Below are 15,049 nucleotides of genomic sequence, written 5' to 3' on the forward strand. Positions count from 1 at the left end.
TTAGCAAAAACAAAACCTATGAAAAGAATGTATAGAGGAATGTTCTACTTAGCCTGATTTTTAATAACTGAAATGTAATCAATAATTTAAGTATTATAGTTTGTACTCTTATGGTCAAATCTCTACAAATAGAACACTAGACCCAACATTATATGTGCCAGAAGGCCCTTTGGTTCAAGCCTGGCATTCTGACACTTGAGTTGTTGTTGACTATTCTGAAATGGGGGTGGGTGTAACAGCACAGAAGTGGAAGAAATATAGAATTGACCCTTGAACAAGGTGGGGGTTAGGGGCACCAATCCCCCCTCCCCAGGCAGTAAAAAATCTGCATATAACTTGTAACTTCCCTGAAACTTAACCTCTAATAGCCTACTATTGACCGGAAGTCTTACTGGTAACATAAACACTCAACACAAATTTTGTATGTTATATGTAATGTATACTACTATATTCTTACAATAAAATAAGCTATTAAGAAAATCATAAGGAAGAGAAAATACATTTACAATACTGCATTTATCATAACAAATCTGAGTATAAGTGGACCGGTGCAGTTCACACCCATGTTGTTCAAGGATCAGCTGTACGTCGGGGTGTAAAGCAGTTCTCCACCTGCTCTTTTCTTGCTTGTTTGCTGCCATGTGGCCCATCTTTCCTGGAAACAGAATTCTGTTAAAAAAATGAACAAACAAGGGTACCTGGGTGGCTTAGTTGGTTAAGCATCTGCCTTCGGCTCAGGTCGTGATCCCAGGATCCTGGGATAGAGCCTTGCATCGGGCTCCCTGCTCATTGGGGAAACTGTTTCTCCCTCTCCCTCTGCTTGCCATTCTCCCTGCTTGTTCTCTCTCTCTCTCTGTCAAATAAATAAATAAAATCTTTTTTTTTTTTTTTTTAAATGAACAAACAAGTTAAACAGCAAAAGAAACTAAAATTCTGTCAGGAACCAGTAGAGGCAATTAGGGGTTGCTAGCACCTTAGGAGCCAATGATGAACTGTCCTGCTGGCCATGGTTGCTTGTCCATTTCATAAGTCAACTGCCTCCTGACATCCATGAGTGGCCCAGCTCTCCTCTGTCTAGATGCAAATATCACCTGGATTCCAGAACAGACTGAGCTCCTGACTGTGAATATGTTGAAAAGATCTATCCTGTTCCACCCAAGACCAGGACATTTGGTACATCATGGCATGACTGATATTGTGCTTCAAGAGATGACGGACAATGGCCCATGGCCAATGGCCAGATAGCTGATGGCCAGATCCACTGGCCCTAACAGTCAGCCTGCTGTCCTACCACCGCACCCCGCCACTCTGTTTCTCACTATCTAGTCAGTTCTGAGCTCCTCTGAGCCTTCACAAATACCAGTGCCTCTGCAGCTACTGGAGCGAATCCCAGGAAGCTCTATCCTTAGGAATAAATGAGTTGGAATTTGCTTAGCCCAAGGCCTGGCCCATAGTGAGCCCTCAAGGAATAGGAGCTAGTATTAAGCCTTCTCTAACAATTTCTTGTCCTTGAGTAAATAACAGTATGAAATCCTTATCTGACTTTTTGTTTAAAATTGGTTGTGGACAAGTGTTTGAAATATATAAAATTATTCAAAGAGTTCAAGCCATACATAAGGCATCACCAAAAATTTCCTACACATAAATGATGCTGCTTACAGGAAATTAAACTGTGATCTGATCATGCGTACCATGTATCAATGCTGTGACCTTAGATCCTGAAAACCTGCCTGGCATATATTCAGTGTTCAATAGATATTTGTCAAATGAATGTACTCTTGGTCACCCGACATGTAAAATACCTAAATTGTCACAACAGAGGATTAGGAAGTCTGGTGGCCTGACAGTGGTTCTAATACTGACAAGATCATAGCATATGGCAAGCTATTCCACACAGTTGATTAAAGGTGATTAAAGGTTGATTAAAGGTTACTTCCTACTTTTCTGTAGGAAGTAACAAAGTGATCCAAACCCAGAATTTACATTAGTGTTACAGAGTTACTTCAGAGGATTTACAGGCGGAAGATCTCTTTGCTCTGTTGTTTCCATGGTATTTCCAGCTATCGGGTATTTGTATCAGACATATTTTGGTGTACTTACATTTTTCTTTTTTGTTTACAATGGTTTTCTGTTATTACCCTTGTTGTGCCCAAGATTGCGAATCCGAGAAACCACCGAGGAGCCGACACCGATGCAAACACACGAGGGTTTATTTACAAGCTCGAGCCTGGGTCCAAGTGCACCCGACACAGCGGAGCGGGGACTTGGGCCCCGAGACTAAGAGGCGGCGCAGCTTTATAGGGGCCAGTGGCCAGTGGGATACGCAGAAAGTTGCACAGTCATGCTGGTCCACACGCAGGTGGCCGATTGAATTACACCTTACCCTATAGGATCCACTTGAGCTGGTCTATTACTTTGGTCAGAATCGGGGCACAGTTTTGGGGGGCACAAGGCGGGGTTACATTGTTATGAGCCGATTTCCGATTAGGGTGTGCCCAGCAGCTCGCCTAGGGTGGGGCAGCGCCTTAAGCAATAAGCAGGTCATGTGGGGGTCATACGGGAGGTGGCCGGTGCAGCACAAAATGGAATCAGTCCTGCTTTGCTTGTCCAGGGGCAGGGGATTTTTGTTAAATTTCCTGGGTCCCACAACCCTCACTATACAAATCAGGAAATGGAGGCTCTAAGAGATTAAGTCATTTGCCAAATGTTCTGTTGCTTGTAGGTGGAAAATGGGTTCAAGCCCAGGTCTGTCTGTTCTAGAGTCCATTGTTTTTCCTGAGACTGTTCCACCATCACCTGTAACCATCCTGAGAGATGATCATTTCACATAAACAGACACAGGGCCAGTCATGGTGTTCACTCTAATGTAGATGAAATGGAATGTCAACTGAGATGTGGTTCTGCTCAGCATCCATTTCTCACTCTCTCTTTCTAGGATTTATTCTAACTGCTCCTGATGGAGTCCCTGCAACTCTGGAAAGCTGAATCTATCCCTAGATCCAGGTGTGGACCCTGATTAGCTTAATCCATCATGAATAGGTTCATTTATCTTCTTGGTCATAGTTTTAGAGTAGGCAGTCAGGATCTAACAAGACTCCTGGAGGCCAACAAAGAGGAAGTCCTTGCCAGCTATTAAGAAAGTCAGGCCTGCCCTGGCAACCATCCACTAGAAGCTGGATCAAACCAGACAAGCCTGAGACAGTGGGTGCCATAACAGGAAACCCCTGACCAAATAAGAAAGAAAAAGCATGAAACCCTGCTTCTAAGAAATCCCTTCCTCAAGTCATGAATATTCTACTTTCTTGTTAACAAATATTGAGGAAAAAAAAAAAAAAAGAAAGAAAGAAAAGAAAAGAAACCTGAACCCTGAGGATGCAGCTCTCTCTCTCTTGAGCTTGCCTGCTCTCACATTTCACTTTAGCAAACTTTCCCACCTGTGTCCCTCATTGGCAATGTTGTGTCTGTCCTTGAATTCCTTCTCATGATGAGACCAACAGCCTTTGGTGACATCTTTGGGACAGGCTGAGTCAAAACCCCAGGACCCAAGAGTCTCTTCAGTTTACCTGGCAACAGTAGGTTGAGGACCAGGGTCACGATGCAGTTGAGGCTCATCAGATTTGAGTAGAGACTTCCAGGAAGGATCATATCACTGCTTACAGAGGCTTCAGGGGGCAGCTCTACTGGACCGATGTGGAAGTGTAGAGCCTTAGCAAACCACTTACATAAATCCTGAGCGTCACAGGTAGAGAGACACTGGGGACAGCAGAGTGAAGGATCAGGAAGAGTTTGTCCCGTTGCCACATTATTGAACCTGTAGGCGCCAAGGGCAGACCACCTCAAGATGGGCTACCTTGGTGTGAAGATTATTTTGATTTACGGGCCCAACAAGTTTCTGCTCTGTGACTTGGCTACCTAAAATTATTCAGAATTAAAAGCAATCAAAACCCAAAAAATCCAGGAAAAAGCTCTTTTATCTCCCCCCCAACCGCCTAAATTTACATTGGAAAGGAAAGGTATACCAGAAAGAGAGCTATTAACAGAGATTCTTTGTTACCTAAAACATCTGCATAAAGGGCAACCTTTGTTCTTGAAACATCTCCTCTCAACTTCCTGCTAAGGGTCTTCCTCTCCTCTCCTTTGTATCCTCAGACCCTTACCCCTCTCCCAAACTCAGGGTGTTATATAAACCTTGTGTTTGTTGCCTGGCTGTTGGAATTGCAGGATGGTATGGAGTCCCCAAATTAAATTAATCTGCTCATCTGTTTTATGTGAATTTAATTCTTAGTCCAGCTAGAAGAACCTTATACAGAGATAAATTTCTTGCTCCCCAATAAGCCAATGGGTAAATCAGTTCCTGAATGCTCCTTATCTCTGGAATTCCAGTTGCATGAGCCAATGAATAACCTTTATGTTTAAGGAACTTTGACTTGGGTTCTGTTTCTTCAAACAAATAATCTAACTCTTCAATTGAATATTAATTAAAGAATTACAATTTGGGGATTATTGTACTATCCTGGAAAAGAAACACCAAGTAAATATAAGGCATAGATCTACTTTAAGAGCATTAAATTTTTCCCAGAAACAGAATACATTAAGTATAAACAAATGTTCATCTATTAGGTGAATTTAAAAATTAAAATAGTTGAAACTCTATTTGGCAAAGCAGGTAGAATCTAAGACTCACTTGTTTTGTTTTCTTAAAATTTTGAGTTTTCATATATAGAAATGGGAACTGTATGTGACTGTCGGCATATCACTCTGTGCCTCTGAAATTCCAGCTGGATATGCTGGTAAAGCTGCTTAATGTGGGAACTAATGGTCTTGACCCCCATGTCCTGGCCCATCACTGATTGGCTGGCTTTAAACTTTCCATACCCGAATGGGGTGGCCAACAACACCTGTGCAATCCTCCTGAAGGGATGAGTTGAAGGTCAAAAGATGGAATGTCTCTGGAAGTGTCTGTAACTGAAAAAGTCTCAGTAATGCCCAGGCTTCCACTGTGGCATTCTCAGTAATGCTTCCCAAATCCAAATTTCTACATATTTTGTGTTCAGCCTTTATTTCTCTTTGGAGCAAAGATGTGAAGCTCAGAGAGGCACAAAGACAGTTCATCTTAAGACAGAGCCCGTGATCCATCTGCCAGAAAACAGCAGCCCATAAAGTAGCTGGCAGCTACAAAGCCAAGATCAGCCTGTTCTGTTCCTTTCTCTCTTTCTCATCTCTCTGTTAATGCAACTCCCGACGCAAAACAAGAGAATGGCAAGGACTTGAGGTTTTCACAGAGAACCAGGAATGAGCTGAAAGGCTGTGGCCTTGAGAAAGTGCATGTTTTAATTTTTGTGCTTCTACTGGCCCATCCTCATTCTGACAGAGTAAGTCACAATATAGAACAAACAGATGTTGAGTGACTTCCTGAGGAAAAGAGAGTAGATTAAATGACCCGAAAGTAAAGCTTCTGATTCTGAAAGACTACCAGATAATGTTTAATGTTTCAAATACTGCACCCTGGGCTCTTCACAGTGTACAGTGATTCCTTGGTGCCCTTAAGTCATGGATCCTCTGCTGCTTTCAGACTCCATCCCCTGAGCATGTTCCAGAAAACGTGCACCATCCAGGGAGCTTAGGCGTGGGCTAGCTGCCAGGACTTCCGTTTCTTTTTCTTTTCTTTTTTTTTTTTAAGATTATTTATTTATTTATTCAAGAGAGACACAGAGAGAGGCCGAGACGGAGGCAGAGGGAGAAGCAGGCTCCCTGAGCCAAAGGCAGATGCTCAACCACTGAGCCACCCAGGTGCCCTAGGACTGTCATTTCGTTTCAATGTCACTGGTTCTCCCAAGTCTTTTCTTTGAACACTGATGGAACAAATGTAGAGGGAAATTCTCCTGAACAAACATAGGTAGTGGAAAACTTGTAGTGAGGCCTCTTAAAAGGTTGAATTTCTGGTCAGAAACAGTATAATCATCCCTGGCAAGAGAGGGGAAAGAAAAACACAGCTTGCAGTAGATAAATGGTCAACTTTACCCAAACAAAAATCTAAGGGTTTTTTTTTGGAGACACCAGGGGAGAATAGCAGTTGGCCTTTGTACATGTGAAGCACTGACCCTCGCTGCAATTAAGTTGCATTTTGATTTATGTTGCCTTATTTTTTTGCCATGTTTAAGTGGTATGGTTCCTGTTCTTCTGAAGGTAACTTAATGAAACAAATGACTTTGGGAACATTGATTGGCATTTCACAGATACACTTTTTTCTAATAATAATAATAATAATATAATAATAATAATAATAGTAATAATAAACCCTGACAGTGGTATTGTTTTTACAATATGCATTCTCACATTTGATCTTGTTTGCTGTTTATGCTAACTTTGTAAGAAGAACTAAAGCTTAGAAAGGACATATTTTCTTAGAGTAGAGATTTTCCTGACTCAAAACATTAAAAAAAAAAAAACAAACTTTAAAAACTATCCTCAAATATCTTGTCCCAAATTTGAAAATAGATTCCAGTTATAAGTTCTCCCCCTAATCCATTTTAGAGGAAACTTGAGGACCTGGTAGTTTCAGATCACCCTCATGCCCAGAGCTGGCTCTCAAGCTGGCTCCTTACCTCCAAATCCTGTTCTTTCCACTGGCTGTCCTGCAGATACCTGTCTACAAACTGAAGAAAAAAAAAATCACTGCTTGCACCCCAAGTTCTTGGTGATGTTTCCAGTGGGGTGGGGAATAGCATTGGCAGGTGACTTGCATCTTTTGCTCTTTTTTAAAATATCATTTGAATACCTTAAAACTAGAATATATTTATGCATCGGTTAGTTTTAAAAAGGATAAAAGCATTTTAATAATCTGATAACTGTAAGCTACTAAGTAGCCATGAGGTGTTTTAGCTCATTTTATTATGTGTGCATGCTATCACATTTTTCACATATTCTGTAAGTATGATTTCATATGATCCATAAAGTATCTTTGCCATAGACTCTACACCCAAGAAACAAAAGGAGAGAAAGAGGCCAACTATTCAGTCAGTAACTGAATGATTCAACTCAAGCATTAATAACAGCTTTATACACTAATTGTTAGGTGGCCAAGCTCATTTCTCTCTCTCTCTCTCTCTCTCTCTCTCTCTCTTCCTTTGCTGCCCTATATGGATCCCATAACTGACTCACAAACACCCTTAATTTCTCCATACCCTTGCCTTTCCCTCCATACTGCCCCAATGGGAATGAAGAAATTCAGAAAGTCATGCAGAATACTGCCATTAAAATGTGTAATCTTCAATTCAACTGGACAATCATCACCACCAGTGATTTTTCTTATCCCTGACCTTTTCTCTTCTTTTCTTAATTATTCCAAATCTTGGAATATCCAAAATACCAGCAGTCTCTAACTTCTTCACTCTCAGAATATGACTTGCCTGTAATTTTGTCAGCAAAACAGAGGCCCTCAGAGGCAGTCACCCCACTCTCCTTCCACCTCACACCCTACTCATTGCCAAACCTGCTTCAAGGTACCTCCTCCATCTTCAGAGAATGAAGGGACCCTCCTGCCAGTGCTGGCTCTACCTCTCCTGCTGACTTCCACCCACCTCTCTTCACTAGCTCAGTCTGAACTGTACAGCACTCTGTCCTGTATCCACATCCTCTCTCCTCCAGCCCCTTCCCTTGGCCCACCAATATGTATATTTATCTCCCATCTTTGTAAAGACTTTTCCTCAGGCTACTACCAAAAGTATCCATTCTCCCTCCCCTTCTTTTTTTCTCTTTTAAACAGATTTTATTTATTCGTTTGACAGAGAGAAAGAGCACAAGCAGGGGGAGCAGCAGACAGAGGGAGAGGGAGAAACAGGCCCTCTGAGAAACAAGGAGCTTGATGTGGGGCTCAATCCCAGGACCCTAGGATCATGACCTGAGCTGAAGGCAGACGCTTAACTGACTGAGTCACCCAGGCGCCCCTTCTCCCCACCTTCTTATCCAAACTTCCAGGAAGCAGTTTCCCCCATTTTTCCTCTCCATCCTTTAACTCATGTCTTCTGATTCCCCAGTACTACTGCAACAAGATTCACATGTACATTCAATTAACTCCAATCAAAAAAGGTCAGAGAATGGGGTCCCTGGGTGGCTCAGTCGATTAGGGGTCTGACCCTTGATTTCGGCTCAGGTCATGATCTCAGGGTTGTGGGCTAAAGTCCCATGTTGGGCTCCATGCTCAGCAGGTAGTCTGCTTGAGATTCTCCACCATCCCCCCTTTCTCTCTAAAGTAAATGAATAAATCTTTCCCCCAAAAGAATATTTTTAGACCTAATCTTTTTTTAAAAGGTTTTATTTATTTGTTCATGAGAGATGCAGAGAGTGAGAGAGAGGCAGAGACATAGGCAGGGGGAGAAAGAAGCAGGCTCCTCAAGTGAAGACCGATGTGGAACTCAATCCCAGTACTCCAGGACCATGCCCTGAGGTGAAGACAGGTGCTCAACCACTGAGCCACCCACATGCCCCAGTCCTAATCTTATTTCATGTCTCCCTTTTTTTTTCAAAGATTTTATTTATTTATTCATGAGAGACACAGAGACAGAGAGAGGCAAAGACACAGGCAGAGGGAGAAGCAGGCTCCATGCAGGGAGCCTGACGTGAGACTCAATCCTGGGTCTCCAGGATCACACCCTGGGCCGAAGGTGGTGCTAAACCGCTGAGCCACCCAGGCTGCCCTTATTTCATGTCTCTGTCACACTGTAGATCAGTCCTTTCTCAAAGGACTTCATCATCTTCTTTTCTAGAACAATCCATCCTCCATCTTGCCCACCCTTCAGTTTCCTATTACTCCTCATATGACAGCTGTTGTAGTTTTCTGTCTGCAGCCTACAGATTTGGGCAACCTATGTGCCACTATTTACACTGAGATTCCCAAATCTATGCTGATTGCTAAATCTACCCAATGACACCAGATCCAAACATCAGACTCAAGCTAATTACTGAATATTTCCACCTAGATATTCCCTAATACCACACAGTCAACCATTCTAACATGTACAAAACAATTCATCTTTTACCTAAAGCACTATTGGTGGAGCCACCATCAGCTCTATCCCTGAACTTAAAAACATTAGAATAGTCTCTGACCCATTTCTCTCACTTTATCTATATGTTCCATCAGTCATTATGTTTTGCCAATTTTCATTCCTAAAAGTAAGCAGATTGCATTCTCTACAACATTCCCTACCCAAGAGGCTAGTCTACAGGGACACCTGGCCACTTTCACATCAAGAGGCTGAGTCTGTCTCTCTACCCTGAGGGCAGGCAGCTGGAGCTGCGTTGGCCAATGGGACATGGCAGGAGGAAAACAGGTGGATTCCACTGGCATCTCTTGGAAGCCAGTCACCATGTCTGATCACTGGAGGCCTCCCTGCTGTGAGAAGCCCAGCCCACCTGAAATGGGCCAGGAGATGAGACGCCACAAGCAGAGCGAGAGAAAATCAAAAGCACAGAGGCACCAGAAACACAAGCAAAGAGGCCATCTTGGAATATGATCTTCCAGCCCCAGCTGCCTTTGAACATGACCTTTTCTCTGCACTCCCACTAGGCCTTTCTGGAAAAGAATAGCTCCCAAGCCAATGTCTATGAACAGTCTAAGAGACTATCATGGAATCCAAACCTACTTGTTCCCTATACTGTCTGTATTTCCTGTACAGATGAGTCATGAGCTTTGACCATAGAGCTGATATCTGCAAGATGCTCTGAGTGTGGTCTTCCCCATCACCTGACCTCCAGGCTAGTGCAGCATGCCTCTTCTCTTGCCATCCTAACCTTCTGTAGCAGAGATTAGAGAAGGAGCCTGCTCAGTAGCACTGGGGAGAGGCAGAGCTGGACTGTCCCAGCACATTCTCTTGACCCTGGAGGTGGCAGGAGAGGTGGCATCTGCTCCCAGCCATTGTTGACAAAGCCCCTACATCTCAGCTTCCTGGATGGTGTGGAGTCAGTGTGTACTTTTTTAGTCTGTGACGGGACATGGAGCACCCCCCCCCCAACCCCTGATGTGCATGGTGTTGTTTCCAGAAGCTTGTTCTCCTTTTCTATTATTCGGAACAACCTGAGGAGTTATTCATATGTAAATTTTGCAACCCCAAACCCAAAGCCTCCTTTCTGGGACACAGCTGGGAACTCGCTTATAGCAAGCTTTGTGGAAGTATTAACAAGAATATCTTGCGGACCACACTTCTAGATATATGTTTCTTTTGTTTAAGATTTTATTTATTTATTCATGAGAGATACAGGGAAAGAGGCAGAGACATAGGCAGAGAGAGAAGCAGGTTCCCTGAGGGGAGCCTGATACAGGACTTGATCCCAAGAATCCCAGGATCTCAACCTAGGCCAAGGGCAGACACCCAACCACTGAGCCACCCAGGTGCCCCCAGATACATGTTTCTAATAAAATGTATGTCACATCCTCTGTTCTTAAGCTGTTTAGAGTCAAGCCCAATACATATGAAATAAAATACTCTGGTATGCACTAAATACCCAGGGGCTTAGGAATGATGATAAAGAAAGAAAAGTGAATGAGGTATATTTTATGTGGACAATGTAAGATTTGTCTTAGGCCTAATAAAGGTCAGATTCAGGTGGCATGGTGCTTCTCAAAATACAGTGATCTAGAAGCATCAGTATTTCCTGGGAATTTGTTAGAAATGCTTCTCTCCAAGGCCCCCCGCTCTACCAAGTCAGGACCTCTGGGACTGGGTCCAGTAATCTGTGATTCGATGAAGCCTCCAGCTCAGATTTGAGCACCACTGAAATGGGGAGAAGTCAGATACTGGGGACCATTCAGGCAAAAGTCCAAGGAAATGTCCAGAGATCATCTACACCTGATGTCTCCAGAGTATGGAGTATGGGTAATATATTAAAAGTAAAACGTGTCCTAAACAACCACTTCAATGATTATTCCTGCCATGCTAGTTCATTATTTTTGTATGGTGGTTACCTGTAAAGCACAAGCCCTTTTCTTGTCCTGACCATTGGCCATCCGTTGTACTCACAGTCAGACTGTCATAGTGAAAAAGGAGTCTGGATGGAACAGTTGCTCTTAATGGTTTCATATTTAAAACATAGCCATCTGAATAAATCATGACTGTATATAAAGACCACCGTAAGACGGTGTTATGTTTTATAGTGTTTGATTAGTTTACATGTAGCATTCCATCTGTGCCAATTAAATCATAAATTTGTTCAGATACTGGAAAAAAAAAGAGGGTGTTCTTTGAAAGTGGTAATAAGCCAACAGGTTTCAAAGTGGTAAATGCTTAATAAACTATATGTGCATCCAATATGTTACATGTACAGAATGGTGTCTCATGATTAAAGGGGAGTCGTACTTAGTAAAAAATTTGAAAATGAGTTCATTGAATTGTAAAATAGGGGTACATTAATCACAAAATGCTTTATTTCAGAAAGGCATTTGGACTGTTTGAACTACCAATAAGAAATAATTTGAGTCAAGAATGTGGCTTACAACTTCTCATATTACAAACGTATGGGGGAATGTCCTGAACTATAATTAATCTGTTTGTAAAAGTGAAAACAAGGAAGTACTGTGCCTAGATCCAAGGTCTTTTTCAGTTTGTTAGCTGGAGGAGTACTGCTTTTTTTTTAATGTCTCATTTTATTTTTCATAATATAGAGTACACTATTTGATAACATCTGTGTTTGCTCACCTTGTAATAATATTAAGAGCTAAGTTCAAGAATCATTTTGTAGATATGAAAAGAGGAAGGAAGTTAGGGTAGTAATGTTGCAGCAAATAGAGTAAAAGCAAATTTTGTAGTGAAGGACTCAATTCTGCTAGGGATTTTACTTCATATGTATATTCAGTAAATATAATTTTAGAGAAAATGTCCAGCACAGAGTTCTGGAAAGAAGGTAAGTGGGCCACTTGGGTGGCTCAGTGGTTGAGCATCTGCCTTCAACTTAGTCAACGATCCCGGGGTCCTGGAATCAAATCCTACATCGGGCTCCCCATAGGGAGCCTGCTTCTCTCTCTGCCTGTGTCTTTGCCTCTCTCTGGTGTGTCTCTCATGAATAAATAAATAAAATCTTAAAAAAGAAGCTAAGCAACATTTCACCAACAGAGTTAAAAAGAATAGTGTCTTGGGGCACCCGGTGACTCAGCTGGTTAAGCAGCCAACTCTTGGTTTTGGCTCAGGTCATGATTCCATGGGTCCTGGGATGGAACCCCACAATGGGCTCCATGCTCAGTGGGGAGTCTGCTTGAGATACTCTCTCTTCCTCTCCCCCCACTCATGTGTGCATTCTCTCTCTTTAAAATAATCTTTTTAAAAAAAACCAGGGTCTTGTGTCATTCTGATAACTACAATTACATTATCTTCTATTAAACCCTGTCATTGCTTTCAGGCTAAACATACTGGAAGTTATCCCACATAAAACATTTTCTTTAATTACAAACTTTAGTTTATTGCTCTTGTGTTAAAATTCTATAATTTGCCACATTTTTTTAAAGCTTTGGCTGTTTACCTTTCAGCAAGGAAGTGTTTGGAATGTACATTTTTTGACTGAATGATCATTAGCAGTCAACATGTATGTACTCTTTTTTAAAAAATCAGACATTTTTTAACATTTATCTTGGTCTATATCTGTTAAACATACCTTTTCAAACATACCTTTTGCTTTTCAAGCAAATCCATAAATATCAAGAGTACCCTAGGAAATGCTAATCTATTCATCTGTGCTTTTGAATAATTCTATAATTAGAATTGTATTTGTTTCCCAAGGAAATAGCACAGTATAAGGGCAGATAATAACCAGATGAATCCAGGTTTTTCTGATTAGCAATACTTGTTTTATGTACTCTGCACATTCTCTTAATTTATTCCACGAAGGCAGAAAGAAATGTTCCTGCATCACTGGTGAAAGATACCAGTTGGTGTGATTTACTGATGTTATGCCATTACTTTTCTTCATGCCTTTTTCTGCACATGTAGTAAATACTTCTGAGAAAGTCCACTAGGAGGAGTTCTTGCTACAACCATAAAACAAAAGAGATCTTTTGCTGTTTGCTGATTGAGACCTTTGGTGTCTGCCTTAAATTTTTCTGCATATTTCAAATGGCAAACAAAATGTACACTCCATACACATCGGATGCAAATCTGAAAGTATTCCAATAAGAGTTTATTAGCAAGGATGATAATCTAGGCCACTGTTCATAGAACTGGTGTCCCCATCTAAATTAGGACATAAAGACATACATCTGCAGACAATTAAATGTGACTATTACCCTCAAAAGAATAATATATTTTAACAGAAAAACATAATGCTGAGATTTTCTTAAAACTTGAAGAAAATATTTCTATTTCAAAAACATTCCATTTCTATTGGCCAATAGTTCTTAAATTCTACTGATCAAATATATTCCTGTCAAATCTGTAGAAATAGATTTCACACTTACATAATTTTCACTCAGATGACCTTGATCATTGTGAATGCACTCTCTCCATCTCTAAGTAAAAATGATTTTTATATGAATTTTAATTAGGCTTTCATAAAAATAAATACATACAGAATTTTAGCAAAATACCCCTATGGAAGATTTATTTTGAACTGCAGTGTGTGTGTGTGTGTGTGTGTGTGTGTGTGTGTGCACGTGCTGTAAGCTGTGTTTCTGTGTGTGTATTTGCGCTATGGTGCCGGCCCACTGACATTAACGGGAAGATGGCTCATATTATTTTTTCTTTATTTGAGAATTAACCATAGGCTTGGCTTCATTTGAAGTAAAGACTGCATTTAGTCATCTGTGGAAGGATGGATGAAAGGAGAGTGAGGAAGAAGGGAAAAGTCGAAGCTGCATTTTTAACCTTTCCTGGCTCTGCATGCCTGACTTCCAGGCCTTGAGAAGGAGCCAGGCCTCCATGAGTGAGGAGCAGATGGAACAGGCAGTAGTAAGACATTATAAACATTTTTGAAAATGATTCTACAAAGCCAAGTGGCCTGTGGAGTAGTGATAGGGGAGGGGAGATTGAGGGGAGAACAGCAACCTGACTTTGAGATTTTTCAGCAGGTGGCAAACACTACCAAATGATTCTGGTATTAAAACCGTGGAGTTGGGGAGAAGCCGGGTAGAGCATTGCGCGGAGGAGCAGATGCTCCCCTGTTCCCCGTCCTGGTCTGCTTGTGCGTCCTGGCAGCCGTTTTCTATACTACACCCATTTGTTCAGCGCACATTCCAGGCCAATAGCTACAGTGGTTCCGACCTCGCCAAAGGCAGGACGGTCCATGAAAGTGCACAAGATGCTATGCAGCCTGATACTAAAATCCTCATTACCTGTGGGATAGAATCCAAACTCCTTAGCATGACATTCAGGGGTCCTCACACTCCTGTCTTGCACAACCTTCCAAGTTGGCCCCCAACCACTTGGTTTCCTGAAAGCCACACTCCACTGGAGCAGTCATCGTTGGGTACCCACGTCAAGCTCTCTCCCCTCCATGCACTCTCTCGGCCTGAGATGCCCTTCTTGTGCACCTGTCAAACTTCCCCAAGGGTCCTCGGAAAGGCCAGATCCTGGGAAAGCAGCTTCAATCCCCCTCACTAGCCCAAATTACTCTCTTTTGTGCCCCAACAGCACTTGATTATTTCTTTATTACCTCATTTAGGTCTCAATGTTTCTCTTCCCTACTAGTGGCCACGCCCTCGAAGAGAAGACACTCAGCCTTGTTCACAGGTGTATGGATACCTTGGGCAGCCCCCCAATCACTGCCATCAGTCTGCCCATCTACCGAACCCTTACTGTTTGCACCACCTCATTTTAATCTGCCTGGGTTTCAATCCTTTGTTCACCACCCACAGACTGTGTAAACTTCAGTGTGTTGCTCTATCAGTGACTTATTTGTAAAATGGGGTAATAATGGTAACTGTGGGGGCACAGGACATATAGATATAGGGGATATGCAGTGTATGGGAGGTCCCTCACCCAGAGTAAGGGCTCAAAACCTATTATTTTACTATTATTGCTGTTGCTACTCACTCTACATAGCAGCACTGTTAAGTATTATCTCAATC

General features: G+C 42.0%; 1 long non-coding RNA gene across 2 annotated transcripts; it reads right to left on the bottom strand.

Moving 5' to 3' along the window:
• Window positions 1–516: 516 nt before the first annotated feature.
• Window positions 517–14,816, bottom strand: LOC112678439 (uncharacterized). 2 transcript variants are annotated; one of them, XR_007407103.1, is made up of 6 exons: window positions 14,635–14,816; window positions 13,442–13,492; window positions 6,606–6,656; window positions 4,685–5,964; window positions 3,564–3,912; window positions 517–655 (listed from the first exon to the last, which is right to left on the bottom strand). It is a non-coding gene; the product is annotated as an uncharacterized LOC112678439 (long non-coding RNA). The 2 variants fall into 2 exon arrangements; XR_003147580.2 differs by lacking the exon at window positions 14,635–14,816 and adding an exon at window positions 14,315–14,602.
• Window positions 14,817–15,049: the final 233 nt, after the last annotated feature.

This window comes from Canis lupus, chromosome 29, assembly GCF_003254725.2.
Source record: "Canis lupus dingo isolate Sandy chromosome 29, ASM325472v2, whole genome shotgun sequence".
NCBI classification, from domain to species: Eukaryota; Metazoa; Chordata; class Mammalia; order Carnivora; family Canidae; genus Canis; species Canis lupus.